The sequence below is a fragment of the Acanthopagrus latus genome, chromosome 15, assembly GCF_904848185.1.
Source record: "Acanthopagrus latus isolate v.2019 chromosome 15, fAcaLat1.1, whole genome shotgun sequence".
Taxonomy (NCBI): Eukaryota; Metazoa; Chordata; class Actinopteri; order Spariformes; family Sparidae; genus Acanthopagrus; species Acanthopagrus latus.
In genome coordinates, this window is record NC_051053.1 from 28,817,679 (window position 1) to 28,830,633 (window position 12,955).

Consider the following 12,955-nt stretch of genomic DNA (forward strand, 5'->3'; position numbering starts at 1 on the left):
CAGAGAACACATCACTAACTGATCTCAGACCAGATCACAGACTGATCTCAAAACAGATCACAGACTGATGTTAGAACAGATCACCAACTGATCTGAGAACAGATCACCGATTTTTGAGTATTTGAGCTTGTGTTTGGTTTAAATAAAAAATGACGTGTTTGAAAGGGACATAAGAAAAAAGGCCAAAGAATTTACAACAAAAACGTTCATATTTCAACATTTATTATTTATTACAACTTTATTTTTTTAAACTCACATTTTCATGCCCAACAGCTTCTCTCATGTTGTGTTGTGACGGTCTGTAGGATCAAATAATTGTTTCCATCAAGTTTCTAACCTTGATGTCTTCACGCTGTTTTATGGAACTAAACTTCCTACAAACATTCAGAATGAATCACTCAAAGTTCCTCTTTCACTTTTACTAAACTTATTTATAACTCTTCAGTTTTCTGTCAGTGACAACAGAACAGTGACTTACTGCCAAATCCAAAACTTGTATTATTGTTTACTTACATTTATTATTATTATTATTATTATTATTATTATTATTATTAATAATAATAATAATAATAATAATAATAATAATAATAATGTTAATGTTATTGATTATAATAATAATAGTCTTAGTAGCACTTGGGGTGATGCCTTCAGCCCTGAAAAGAACGCTACAACAAGAGAAAACAAAAGCAAAGTTTAACTCACAAGATCTATTAAAGCATTATCTAAAAAACTCGAGGCTGTTTTAAAAACACCTGCGAGGTGAAGCACGAGCGTGTCCTTGTCAGCTGCTCCTGGCAGGAAGTTGGGCCAGTGTTCTGATCAGAGGTTGATCATCTCGTCCTCACACACGATCTTTGATCATCTCGTCCTCACACACGATCTTTGTCCGGCTGCTTCTGTCCTCCATCACCAGACGGTGAAACCACCGAGCAGCGAGCGGCGGCGACGAGACGCGACGCCGCGACTATCACAAGTAACCTGGAAACTAACGCGGTTCTGTCGTTCGGTTCGGGTGGAAGTTTGGATTTGAGCAAGTGGGATGAAATACCGTCGAAAGCTGCGCCACGTCGGCGGGAGAAAGTGAAGAAAGAAGACGAAAGGTAAGAGATCCTTAAGTTGATCCCAGCCTGCGGGTCTGAGCCCGACTTTTGGGCTCCGTCTATCTGTTGGAATTAACGCACTCCCAGGGCTGGAATGATTCGTGTTTGTGATTTGTCGAGTTGAAAATGTCTTTTTTATTTTAAACTTGAATTGTTTATATTCTTGAAGCACTTCGTGTTTGTATGATTGATGTCACTGATTATAAAGCATGGTGGTGGGAATAAGTTAGTAATAATGATCGGGAGTTATGCGAACAGATTTTTAAGCGCCAGAACGTAGACGAATCCCTCCGGCTGCCGTCGTGGAAAAAAAAAAGTTGGTTTGAGCTCCGCGGCAGCGCCAAGTTGTTTTATTGTTGTTTTAAATCAGGGGTTATTTCAAAACCAACAAAACCGACCTTAGATAATTATATTAACACAATAATAGTTCACTGTGGTTAAGTTTTCTGCTGTTTTGTTTGTGTCCGGAGAGATTTGTACCGTTTAACGCCTGTTAGCCACATTCCTCTGTTAGCTAACTGCTGCATAGTTTACACTGCTCGTCTGTAATTATAGGAAAGCTTGGGGGTGTAAAATGCCAACATTTGGCACCAACCTCAGCCAGATTATTAGTAGTGACCAGTTTCGTGGTCATTATTAGGCTGTTTTTTAAACAGGTAAGGTTCCTTTAAAAACGAGCTAACGTTGAAGTTGTGGTAGTTTATTTCAGGTTAGCTAACTGTGAGTAACGTTAGCTTTGCAGCTACCATGAGAGTTTATTGTGGTTAACGATGAAGAAATCCATGGTTAGCAAGAGCCTGTTCTTAAATCTGGTGTTTTATTACGTTCATGTAGTTTATTTTATTTAAACGCTGCTGAATGTTAAGTTATCGTTGTCGAAGTAGTTAGCATCGTCGGCTAACTGAGCGTCACAACAGTGTGAGAGCTGATACCAGCTTTAATGTTCTCATTGATCACAGCTGGTTTGTTCTGTTCCTGACATGTGGCTTTAATTTGTCATTCTGAAGGTGTTTTAGTCGTTTCACTTCACATGAAGTTCATCGTCACGATTTCATAACAATATTTTTAAAGAGGCTGCCGTTAGTTATACTAACTCAGAAATACATATTTTTTTCCATCAGTGAATAAACAAGCTGTTAATAATAATAATAATAATAATAATAATAATAATAATAATAATAATAATAAAGGTTAGGTCCTGGAACACCGTTTGAAGCTAGTGAGGTGGCAGGGTCCGCCACATATAAACACAATGTCCCGAACACCTCGACTCCACCAGAACCGCGTCTGTTACGTCCCAGCTGACAGGTTTCACTGCAGTCTGTGTTAACTCCACCAGCGCCGCTGCGTATCTGCTCAGCCCTGAGTTATGTTTCTCTATGAAATGACTTCGTTTTTTAAAGAAATGAATCATTTTGGGTATGACATTGTTGAATTATTCATTTTAAAACAGGATCTTAATCTCAATGGTGACAGCATCATAGTGTTCGACATTGAAGTCCTTATTAAGCCACAGTCTCAGTCCTCCTTCTTTATGCTTCAGATGGAAGTAACAGAAAATTTAATCCACAATTTATTTTATTGGATTTATGCAAACTATATCCCAGAGTTTATCTGAAGATCATTTAGCACCTCATCAGTGTGATTTGTGGTTATCCTCCACACTGTCTCTTTGTGATTCTGTGGATGGTGTTAACCCAAACCTACAGATACTAAAACGATAGTAACTTCAGACTCGATTGATCAGATTAGATCACATTTTTCTCCTCCATCACATAGGGAAGTTATTCTTAAACATCAAGTATGAACAGGAGGAACGATGACAGTCAACAGAACCTGTCTGTGTTCATCTGGTTTTTAAAGACTACCTCCTCCATCCACACACAGACCAAGACTTAAAATGTGAACTTTTCTTATGCGCTTCTGAATGGTGTGGCTGATTCTTCACCAGCATTAGAACCTGTTGTTGTAAAGCTGTTACTGAATGGAGATTTTGTGCCTCTGTGTCTGTCTATCTACAGAGAGTCATTTCTGATACAGTATTAACGATATGTTTTGAAAGTATTTATTTCTGACTGAAAATGATTTGAGGCCTTTAAAAACAGGCACTCTGCTCTGTGATAGCTCTGCAGCTCCCTCTCCATGAGGGTCAGATGGAGAGCGGTCATATTGGAGGGGAGGTGTTGTTAGAAATTAAAATCTGGTTTTATCCGTATGTCAGACAGCTGAACATTCCTCAGCCAAGCCCGGATCTGTGTGACCGAAATAACAGGCCGGCTGACTGACAGAGGGCGACCCAGCTAGGCCACAACAACAGAGAGAGACAGAGAGAGACAGAGAGACAGAGAGAGAGACAGAGAGAGATTAAAGTCGATCAGAACTGGGCGTCCTGCTGCTCCGAGCTGTTGCGTGACCAAAAATTGATTTTGGGGCAGTTATTGGCGATGAAAAGATTCTGATGTATAGACACACTTCTTTGCACGGTCCCCGTAATGTTGTCATCATCACTTGTGGCACAGTGATGTGACAGACGCTGGTGTTTTACAGGTCTTCTGCATTATCGTCTCTTATTGGACAACCTACACACAGATTAATGTTAATGTATCTGTGAGAGGCAGATAACAGACGGTCACCTCTCTGTCCACATTCATGTCTTTTTTCTCATTAATGTTGGATTGTTTCAATCTACAAAAAATCTAGTCCAAGATAATAGTTGTGAAATGTCACATTTGACCTATCATAGATGTATTCTCTACATAGTCATTTTTGACAATAAAATGTATTATTAAACTATTAAAATATGTATCAGTTATGCATGCAGTTATGCAGTTATGATGTGTTATGATTGAGATCCTGGCCCATCAAACATCCTGGAAAGTGACAAAGTTACACCTCCGGCTTTTCTTCTCACACAGACGCTTTCTCGCCTCTGATTCCACCTTTGGATCAGAGCCACGGTGAAACTTTCCCCCCTCTCCTCATCTCAAACTTTTACACAAATGACAAAGCGAATCGTTGGCTCCTGATTCCTGCCTTGACCTGGCCATGTGAATGGGGCTTATATATTCAATGTGTAAGAAGTCATTTACTTTCAGCTCGAGTACAAATTAATTAATTGTTTTGAAGCACACTCATTTATTTTCATGATATTCTCCTGCTGTAGGAGGACTTTGATGAGTCCCTGGTCTTGTGTTGAAGCATTCATGTAGTTCTGTGTCTTCAGGATGGACAAAGGTTAAAAGACGCTGTTCTCCATCTACGGCTTTGACTGAAGTGTGTTATCTCTCTGACACTGATTGTGTGTCAGTTGGTGATAAGTCTGCAGTGTATCTCCGTCACTGCAGGTCTGTTCTCATGAGATGGCCTGGGACCAGACCAGAGTCCAGTGTAGACCAGCTAATGCTGCTGAAGCTTGCTTGAAGCACGACTGGACTGTTTCTGGAAAAATCTACTGTTACCAAAACAAAAGCATGATGATTGGTTAAAGTCTGAGGCTTCACAGTTCAGTGGGCCAATCAGCTGATGTCTGATCGGTGGTGTGAGTTCTGTCTCGTAGTTTGTTGGAGGTCCTCTTCCGTCTCTGGTCTTTTCATGTCGGCCATGTTTGTCGCTGCTGGACAAAGTCTTGAAGTAAATCCATCGACACATTGTTCTATGGTTGATGAACAAATGTCCGTCACAGTCAGAGTTGGTGTATCTGTGTATAATAATTAGTGTTGTGAGCGTCCTGTTACTGTTGCTTTAGTGTTTGATTAATTAAAACCCTTCAGTGCTGGAAGACACTTAATCAGAGAGATGACTGTATCAGAGCCGTGAGTGTGGAACAAAGTTACACACACTTTTCATATTGTGATTTGTACACTTCTTAGGGTTAGGGTTACAGTGAATACAGTGAATTTAAACTAATCCAGTGTCATACAACAGTCATGCAGTGAGTCCACCTCTCCTGCTGTAGAGGTGTGAGTCCTGACCGACTTCACAAATCGATTTGAAGTCACTCGTCAATTTTCAGTGCAACTTGATCATCGTCGATTTAGACAAGCAGTTAGACAAATCTGAACAGTTTCATTTAGAAAGTCATTTAAAAATTCAGATGACAGCAATCAACAATTGATTAACGTTTTTAATCCAGATATCTGTGTAACATGTCTGTACAGAAACATCTGCAGCGATGTCGTATTGCTCTGCAGCTCTAAGATGTTAAATTCATATCTCACAATTCAATTCAAGACTTGTGAGGAACCGAACGAACTGGGAGCTGAACAGTCTGTCGTTGTTGCGGCAGCTCTGACTCTTTTTCTGTTGCTCGCTATTTCCGCTTGTCTTCCTCGTCTTTGTGGCTCTTATTTTCTGTTTTTCTCTATCAGCTAATTTGTCTTGTCTACTGATACTTCTCATGAAAGCATGATTTAAAAAGATCATACATAATGAGTCAAAGAGCAAATGCTGCCAGTTATCAGCATGTTTCATGTTGTTTGTTTTGTTCCTTTCTCTTGATTTCATCCTCTGTTTCTTCACGCCGCTCTTTCTTTTCACTTTGCTTCTCCACCGGCTCTTTATCCAAATCACTTCTACCAGTTACTCACATTGTGTCTGTTCAGACTGTTTGAAGATGATTTTTTGAATGTAGAAAATGTGATTTAAAAGCTGATGAGAGTCAAACAGGTATTGCTTTCTGTTCTTGTTCCTGCTCTGTCTTACAACCTCTCTCTCATCTTCATCTTCCTCTGTTTCCTTTTCCCTCCTCTCTGTCTGCTCCTCAGTTTTCTCTCTCCTGGGAGTGTTTCTGTCTTGGAGGCAGAGCTCATGGATCTCTCTCCTTCCTCTGCTCTATTTCTATCCTTCTCTCTGCCCCTTTTCTTTCCCTGCATTTTTTCCTTTCCTCCCTCCTCCACCTCTCCCTCTCTTGGAGTGTGTTTCCAGTCTCGGAGGCTGAGGATCAGATTACTCAGGGAGACTCTGAGGCTCTCTGGCAGGCGAGGTGGCAGTGGTGGAGAGGGAGGGAGGGAGGGAAGGAGATCAGGTTTCACATCTCCAGTGCTCTCTGTCTGCTTCACCTCCCTCCTCCTCCTCCTCCCCCGGTGGCCTGGAGACAGAGTGGCTGAGTCGGGGAGGAAAACATGCAATCCACCCTCCTCCTCCTCCTCCTCCTCCTCCTCCTCCTCCTCCCCCTTCTCCATACGTCCAGCCTCTCTGCTGCAGCACAGCAGATAAATAAAGGCAGTAAATGGGAGCTGAGCACACAGAGGTACGATTCTTCACCTCCTCCACCTCCCCCTCCATCCCTGCAGAGATATTTTATATCCTGCGCTGTGTGTTTTCATTCTCCTGGATGTGTGTTAAAGGTGAAACTGCTGCAGGGAGACAACCAAAGCTGAGGATCAGACCTGGACTCAGAAATCACTAAAACGTGTCTCTGGAAGTAAAAGCAGCAGTAACAACAGTGGTGGTGGTGGTGGTGTAGCTGGGCTGTAGGACAGTTACGGCTTCAGCAGCAGTAATCTGATTGTTTTGGAGGGTTTTTATTCTGTTTTCTTTTTTTCAGAAGAAAGTTTCTGTCAGTTAGAAAGACGTTGTTTCACGGGCTGCAGCTGACCAACAGATGTTTGTTTCTGTAGAAATAGTAACAGTTCCCACTAGGGCTGCATGATTTTGGAAAAAACTGTAATTGCGATTCTTTTTTTTTTTTTTTTTTTTTTAACCCTGCGATATATATTGCGACATGAAAAAATACAGGAATTTTCATCAGATTACCTGAACAGCACTTTGTTATGCTGCACTGCTGTTATGTTGTGGACAATTAACCTGCACTGATCTGACCTGTTTTTGACGTACTGAGCTGTGTGGTACCCACATAAATAGTCAAACAAATTAGTTGTGTTACTTTACTCATTGTGGCAACAGATGCAAGGCACTGTCGACACAGAGCATGTGTTTGGTCAATATCATCCTTCTTGGAGCTGAAATAATTCCAGATAACATTGCTTTTGTTTTTGGCACCAAGTCTTTGTTTGGCTTTGTGTGTGTGTGTGTATATATAAAAAAAAATAAAAATAAAAAATAAAAATATATATAAATATATATATATATATATATAAATATAAATATAAATATAAATATAAATATATATATATATATATATATATATATATATATATATATAAATATAATATAATATAATATAATATACGCACGTGAATAAAGAGCAAATTAAATGCAGATACTGATGGGTTGGTCAGCTCAGTTTGTTGAGCTAAATTATTTAACTGGACAAAACACTGAATTTTAATGACAAACAACCTGTTTTATAGCAACACATCCTCCTGTTCTCTGGCTTGAGTTGAAGGTTGAAGGAAGGTCAACACAGCCTCCATGTTGACCGTCTCCAGTGGCTCCAGTTGTCCTTTAATGGTATTGATCTCTGCTTTAAATACACCCAGCCCATCCCAGTGAATAATTCAGATCAGCTCACCACAGCAGAGAGAAAACCTTCCTTGTTCTTCTAATGGAGGAAGTGGATGAAGTCTGGCGATCTGCATGCTTTGTCAGACTCTGTTTGGAGTCAAACCTGCTTTTATCCTCCTGCTGTGAAAATGTGATTACTTGTGGCTGTGTGTGATTCGTGTGGTCATGTGACAGCGGTGGATGGGACTGCATTCCTCCAGAGTTCACAGATGTGAAGGGTTCACCAAACCACAGGAATGGAATCAGATGTGGTTATATAGAGATCACAACAGGATGGAACAAAGCCTGCTAGTATTTTGACTGCAGTAAGTAACTGGAGCTGTGATTGGCTGGAGTAGTGTCCAGTGGTTGTCTCTCAGAGGTCAGTTTGGTCCTGGTCTCAGGACCACGTGGATGGATTTGGATTTCCACTCAGTGATCCCCCTGCCGAATAGGTGCGGTGATCCCTCTGAAGTGAAGCTGGCCCCTGATCCCCATCCTGACCCCGGACCCCAGAGTCCTGATCCCCTCTGTCAACTGGCCACTAACAGAGCCGTCTCCTCCTGCTGTCATCAGACTGAGATGTTCACACACAGTCAGCTGATGACTTAGAAACCCTTCTGACACAACGTGATCACAGAGAGAAGTCTCAATAAAGGAAGCAGCCAACTCAAGTGTTTGTGAGAGAAGACATTTGGTACCAAGCTGGTGTGATTTTATACATTTGTCTTGTGTCTCTGAATCTACCGCTTCCTGTTGGTCCTTCAGAGTCGGACTGATGAAATGCATTCAGTGGTTTCATGTTCTTGGCTGCAGCCATGAGGAAGAAAAATATCAGCGAGGCAGAGTTTTCCCACTCTGCCTGAGCGTCTGTGAAAGCAGCAGTGCTCCCTCCCTCCCTGTGTCCTCGTTTCAGGTCTTTAATTTCAATTAGCTCTGGCTGCTGGTTGACTTTGATGGCATTAGTCTTCCTCCCAGCCTCCACACTCGTCCCTCTGCTTTCGTCTTCCTCTGTTGGTTTTGTGAAAGCCGCCGGGTTTAACTGCTGAGATCAGAATTTGAATACTTCGCTTCCACTTCCTGCCAGCCTCCAGCCTGCTGTTCATACACACACACACACACACACACACACACACACACGATACAGGGCATCATCTGGTGTTTCCTAGCAACAAGTTGCTGTAATTGGACTAAAACCAATGTCTGAAATAGATTAAAGAAAGGAAGAAAGATTTTCACCCTTTGTTCTACATCATAAGGTTCATTAGTAAATACTCCACGTTGAATTACAAAGTGCTTACATTGCAAACATTGGGACTACAGAGGTTGTCGGGGACATTAAACGTCCTCACAGCAACACGGAGACTCATCTACTCACTAGTCCGTCTTTACAGGCCACTTTAGTTACACACTGTTCTAACTCTGACTCTGACTTTACAGCTTGTACATTGATCAGTTTATAGAAAACCTGGATAGTAATTGTGCAGTAAGACTCTTAGTGGTGGAGACGTTTCAGTCATGTGACCGTGATGTCGTCTGTTTGTAGCCTAACATTAGCTTCTTACTGCTACACAGTTAATTTAGGCTTTATGAGTCATTTGTGGCTGCACAGAGATAATTTTAAATAATCATACACTATAATTAGTGATAATCTTTATTTTATTGTTGATTTATGTCTCAGATAATTGTTTTAACTCTTAACTGGGATGCTGAGACAGTTTTGTTCCACCAGAAGTCTCAGAACTGACTTCAGTACGCAGAAGGGATGTCAGTTTAAAGAAACTGATAAAGGAACTCCTGGCTGTAATTTCTTTTGAAAAATCTATATGAGGGAAACACAGAAGTGGAGGTATTTGATAATGAATTAATCCAAGATTGATTGTTGACAAACGATGTCTGAGAGAGCAGCTTCCCTGCAGAATGAGCGCGTGTTTGTTCTGCGTGTGTGTGTACCATCACAGCCTGCATACCTGTACCTGCCTCTCTTCCGTGAGGAGGACTGGTTTCACAGCTTTTCTGTCACACTCTGGTTTCCATACCTTTGTCTGGCATGTTGCGCCAAACACAGAAATTTACCTTCAGCCGCCTCAGAACAGTTTGTACTTTAAGTACAAATATGAAAGAAAATTTCATACATTGTTGTTGATGAACAGGAAACCAAAACCAGGAAAATCTTTCTCCTCCTGCTCATGTTTCAGGTGTTTTGTCAACTGTGAGATCACGTGAAGTGACACAGCTGTGTTCGCACTGTAACTCACATCACAGCTGCCATCAGATGGAATCGGTGATATCACGGAGTTGTCGATGATGTTTTGTAACCATCAGACTGACGTGTGAACGTGTTGACAGAAAAGGAAAGTGTGAAGAAGAAGTTGGCGTGCAGCAGCAGATGTTCCTCTACTTCCTGCTTCCTTTAAATAGACACTCGCTCTGTTTCAGAGTGTAAACAGCCCACAGTGACGGGTGGCGCTACCGAACCGCAGGGGTCTCTGGGAAATCATCAGCACGCCGGTGTCCGACTGTCTGGGGGAATCCGTTGAGGTCAAAGGTCAGCAGGGCTTCACACTCCTTCACACGTCTGCTGCCAAAACTAACACACTTAACTGGAAACTGTTCTAAACACTGTGTGTGTCTGTGTGTGTGTGTGCGTGTGTCCACCTCATGAGAGGAGTAACAGCAGCAGAGTTATTCTAGAACAGATGAGGAGAAAATAGATGTCCGAAGACGGGGGCCGAGAGTGGTCACGAGGTTGGCAAAAAACAGCTGCTGCTGTTCTGTCCAACACACACGCACACACACACACCTTGTTTATGGATGGAGAGGCGTTGCCAAGAAAAAGAGACAGACGGAGGGAAAAACAGATTGTGCTCTCCCACACGCGGCTGAAGTGAAACACAGCTCTTCTTTCCATCCAGCAGTTTTCTTGTGAGCTGATGAATTCTATTCTGGAAACAGTCAAACAAGTGTTAAATCCTAAATAATGCTTAAAAAAGGTTTTACAACAAAGAAGAAAGAGGAACACTGAGAATTCAGTCATTCAACAAAAAGTTTTACACCAAATCTAACAATCAGTAGATGATTTATGACAATCAACCTCATATTAATCAACACTTTTTTAATCCTTGACGAATCAAATATCAAAACTACCCTCACTCATTACTTGTTATTGATATGTTTCTGTGAAGTGCAGCTGAATATGAGAAATAGTTGAAACATTTTGTCACAGATGTTAAACTCCAGTTTTCTTGTAGCTGCAGCTTCTTACCAGCTGAAAGTCTGTTTATCAGAGTCATGAATTATCTTTGTGAAATCTTCACTTGTCTGAATATTATTTTAACCATTGGAAAATGAGCTGTGAAGAAAAAGATGGTGGGAGGACAGAGAGAGAAGGGAGCTTTTATTTCCAACCACCAACAACATCCAGTCAGACCTTTGAATTGCCAGAACTATTCAGATAATAAATCAGTGATCAGTTCAGTTCAGCTGCCTCAAACTAAAGATCAGTGTTTCATCCTTTATTTTTCCCCACCTTGTATTTTTCTTTACAAAATATCAACCAACCAAACAACAACTGAATGTTTCAATCAGCTTTATGGAAAGCTTTATCAGCAGACGACCAAATCCACACGAGTAAAACTGAAACTGTCATCGTCATTTTTCCCAGCCAATGACTTTTTGAATTAAAATGTCTGTCACAGCCACCTGGTGCTCCAAGTGAACTCTCCACCATGCAGGTTTGTCTGTTCAAACCTAAAAAATACTGAATTTAAATAGCAAATCTTCTAATGACACTGCAGGGAGAAAATACACAGCACATAACTTGTTATTATTCTGTAATCTGGATCATTGCAGCTCTGTTTGTAGTTATTAATATTGGTTGACAGTGACAGAGTGAACTATATGTTCATTTACATTTCTGCTTCCTGGGTGAAGAAAAGAAATGCACAAGAGGAAGTGGAGGATCAGTGAGTCACTGCTGAACTGTTTAATAATCTGCCTGATCATTTGTTGATATTGACATTCAAATTTATGTTTTTTTTCCTCCAGAATTCAGAATTTAGAATATTGTTTTCACTTTATGATCACAATCTTTTCACTCTTTAGCCCAACTGATTCTTGACGTCTGGGACTATACTGATATTAAGGAGCAACACCTTTATAAATCTGACTCAAGCATGTTATATTAAAGCTCAGATGTTTAGTGTTAACTGCAAACTTTGCTTTCAGGAGTCAAACATGACTGTTTTATTCTGACAGTCTGGCTGCTGAGCAGACAGCTTCCTGTTATCAGGCTCTATAAACGTCTCCTCTCTGGGTGTGAATATGAACTCTCTCTCCTGACGTCGGCCTCCTTCTCTAAATAAAGCCTCCTTTGAGGAGCTCATTGCTGTCAAATAAAAAGGCTTCTGTGTCGGAGGAGACAAGGAGGGAGGAGGCTCCGCCTGTCAGCCACGCTGCTCCACTTATCTCCTTACAAACAAACACAAGGACGCAAACGCTGATCTGATGATGGAGCAGAGGCAAGACCGGGAATCTAAAGGGAGGGCGTTCATGGGTCCATGAGGGTTCTTCTGTTGTTCTGTGTTACTGTGAGAATACTCACACCTCATCTCTGTCTGCTAAATGTCAAGTTTTAAACCTTCATAATCAATTCAACAAATATGACAAGTTTCTGTAAATCATCATATTGCTCAGTCGACAATAGATCAGTCAGCTCCTTGATCAGATGACAGCCAGGTATTTCCCATCATGCACCTTGTCTTGCAGTCCTTATTGTTATTGTTGTGCATCGTGCTCTCATCTGGCAGGATGCACATGTCCATCAGGTTCATGGTCCTGTGAGGATGTTCACGTGTTGGTTAGTGAGGTTCCACTGGTCTTTGTGTGAATTTGAATGAATTACATTTCCCTTTGAATCTCAATGCACAGCTGCCGTTGCTCATTAATTCATATGATAACTAAGACACAGTTTTACATGAATTTCACAGAGGATAACGTTATGAAATTATGACATTTCCAAAAGGTCAAAGGTCAGCTTCACTGGGACATCATTATATTCTGCGAAAAAACATTCAAGAAGTATTTCTAGTTTTGATCGAGGTCACCTTCTCTTCACCTGCCTGGTCGCCTTCTCTTTGTCTGATTGATAATGTTTAATCAAGAGACAATTGAAAGAATAAAGGAAAATAGTCATCAGTTGCAGCCCTAGTTTGCTTCAAAGACTGCAGCTGATGATCGTGCTCTTTATTGATTAATCTATCTCAAATAGTTGTTCGGTTCTCTGGCCTTAAAAATGTTGATCAGTGTTTTTCCAGTTTCCCTTCAAAGAGGACAAAAGAAGCCAGAAGTCACATGCACCAAGACAGATTTAGGAAATTATGACTTGTATTTAAAAATGATTTAAACTGGTT

At 41.0% G+C, this 12,955-nt stretch overlaps 1 protein-coding gene across 2 annotated transcripts in view; it reads left to right on the top strand.

Annotated features, from left to right (window-relative positions):
- Positions 1 to 812: 812 nt before the first annotated feature.
- The window catches only part of LOC119033105 (bone morphogenetic protein receptor type-1A-like), a 41,061-nt gene continuing 28,918 nt past the window's right edge, over positions 813 to 12,955 (top strand). The window contains exon 1 of one of the 2 annotated variants that reach the window (XM_037122733.1): positions 813 to 1,100. The gene's annotated coding sequence lies outside the window, so the exon portion shown is untranslated. The remainder of the gene's footprint in view (positions 1,101 to 12,955) is intronic. The other variant, XM_037122732.1, reaches the window with a different exon arrangement.